Below are 2340 nucleotides of genomic sequence, written 5' to 3'. Positions count from 1 at the left end.
AGTCACACTGTTGGAATACTCATCTAATATTAATAACTTGTTCTTTAATAAGAAATAGAATTATTCATAACAAATGCCCCAGAGTTGCCTCACTCACTCACTATAGCCATTAAAAACCGACTGCTAGCTAAGCCAGGAAATGTTTTCCATTGCCTTACTAAACACTGCAGCTCTACTGGTTGTCTCAATAGGCACCACATTTCTCTGAGTAAGTAACCACATCTGACAAAGACTAAACCCATAGACTGCATGGGAGAGCCTAGCACTGACGCTGTGCTTCTGAGAGAAGTATACGCACAAGAAAGGAAGCCTAGGTAATGCCCTTCAGGACAGAAGAGCTTACTTTGTCTTGACTCGTTCTCTTTCTACCCAGCAAACCCTAAACTTTTGTTTATAATGATACTCTTAAAAATTCCTGTAACATCAACGGTAGAGGGAACCCATCAATCCCATCATACGTGGCGCACCTGCAAATGACTGCGCGGCAGATGCACTGCAGGCTGAAAGGGAAGGTCCTATTCAGAGATATAGTAAACAACGGTTCAAAAAACAGGCAAGAATTGCGGTCTTTATAATGTTCTAGAAGTCCTGTTACAGTGGAAGAGTGAAATACACATGGTCATGGCCATCAAAACTGAAGTTGTGATTCCACTGTTCAAAACGGGCATGCAGCGATCTGTTGTAGCAGCGGGAGCTCTCAGAGAAGTAGTCCTCTTGTGCAGCAAGAATGTGCCTTCAGGTTTCCCTCCCAGAAGGGCTTCTGCTTCATACCGATCCATCACTCCCCAGTAGCAGGGATTCCTTGTAATCTGAAGCAGATCCAGCACGAGGCAGTGTATGTAATCAATCTGTGTGTGGACTTTCCAAGCTCCCTGTCTGCTGACGTGGGTGTGGCTGTCTCCAGACACCTGGCGCTGCTTCTGCCTCGGCAACTGCAGACACAGGCTGGCCGTGTCCTCTTCTGAGGCACAAATAGCTTGTGGAACTGCAGCACTGTCCCCACTCGTTTCTGTCATTCCAGGAGCTAACTTAATCCCAGTTTATTTAAGGAACTGACCTGTGCAGTAGCTTCAAATGTGGGTACTTGTGCATTGGGAGGGGATCCACCCCTTCTCCAGTACTAAGCTGTCTTCTCTCTCTAAGCCTATCTTCTTCATCTTCTGTAGAAAATGAGAAAGGATCAGATATGTCCAAAAAAAAAAAAAAAAGGTTGAATGTGGGCTTACAGAAGTTGTATGCTATTTAATCAAATGCCATTTTTATGCTAAATATGAGATAGCAGGAAAAGGGCATTTCTCAACCATTAATTCTGAAAGATGTATTTTACTTTTATTGGAAAAGAGGGGCTTTGACTGCTTGCTGTAAGCTCTCATGGGAAAACACAAGCCCATGGTGTCCTGCAGCCTCTGTGGCAGAGAGCGGCTCCCAACGGTTCTGCTGGAAACACTGTCCATGTCATGCACAGAGCTCGCTCCACAGCACCTCTCTCTTCTCTGCAGTCCACTTCAAGTTCTACCGAACTTTTTATCAGTTCCAAAGAACTCTTGGTCTTTGTAGAACAGGAATGCTTTCTCTTTCCACCCCATGGCCCACATCGAGAGTAGGAATCTCTTCATGTGAGTCTGGTTCCTAGAGTGATGCATGAATCGCTATCTTCCTCGATGCTTATTTCAACAATCTGAGGGATTTCAATCTCACAGTTTTGGTTTCTCCTTGAGGAATTCTTTGCAGGATTTAATCCAAGCTGTAAGGCAACATTTCCTCTTAATGAACCACTTTGCTGCTGAGGAGCTGAGTAACCCAGACCAAGGCTTTTCTCTTTGATTGGCAAACTTCTGTTAGAGCTCATGTCCACATTTTCACTATGGCTTCCTCCCTCATGACTGCAAAGATTCTAACATCTGTATTTGAAGGTATTCCACGTTTTCCCCACTTTATCCATTCATTATAAGACCTTCCTTTGACCAGAAAAGCAACTCTCCGGAACCGACTTGGAGCCTACTACGCACCAGCTCCCACTACGCGCTGCGCGACTGGTGGGGTCTCTAGGCTTGGGGTCGCTGTTCTCTTCCCCGCCTGTCCATCCTGACCCAAGGCTGGTGCTTCCTGCTCGAGGTGGAGCGGGGCGGTCAGAGGCACTGAACAAGAAGAGGTGGCCACTAAGGACGAGGCGAGGGCCGGCGGGTGAGCTGTTGACAGAAAGGACACTGTTTGCCCACGGTGCATGAGGCGGCCTCATGCAGGACACCTGCGGCCAGGCAGGAGGAGCTCACACGGTGCAACCACCGAGAGGGCAAGCGTGCCCTCCCGCCTGTAGGTCCTGTCCCCTCCGACCAACCA

General features: G+C 47.4%; 1 pseudogene; it reads right to left on the bottom strand.

The window, feature by feature from the left end:
• Nucleotides 1-339: 339 nt before the first annotated feature.
• LOC101563584 lies at nt 340-1942 on the bottom strand (annotated as a pseudogene).
• Nucleotides 1943-2340: the final 398 nt, after the last annotated feature.

The sequence above is a fragment of the Octodon degus genome, unplaced genomic scaffold (genome assembly GCF_000260255.1).
Source record: "Octodon degus isolate 3935 unplaced genomic scaffold, OctDeg1.0 scaffold00135, whole genome shotgun sequence".
NCBI classification, from domain to species: Eukaryota; Metazoa; Chordata; class Mammalia; order Rodentia; family Octodontidae; genus Octodon; species Octodon degus.
The sequence above is the reverse complement of the archived record's forward strand: the minus strand, read 5'-3'. Positions and strand labels throughout refer to the sequence as shown.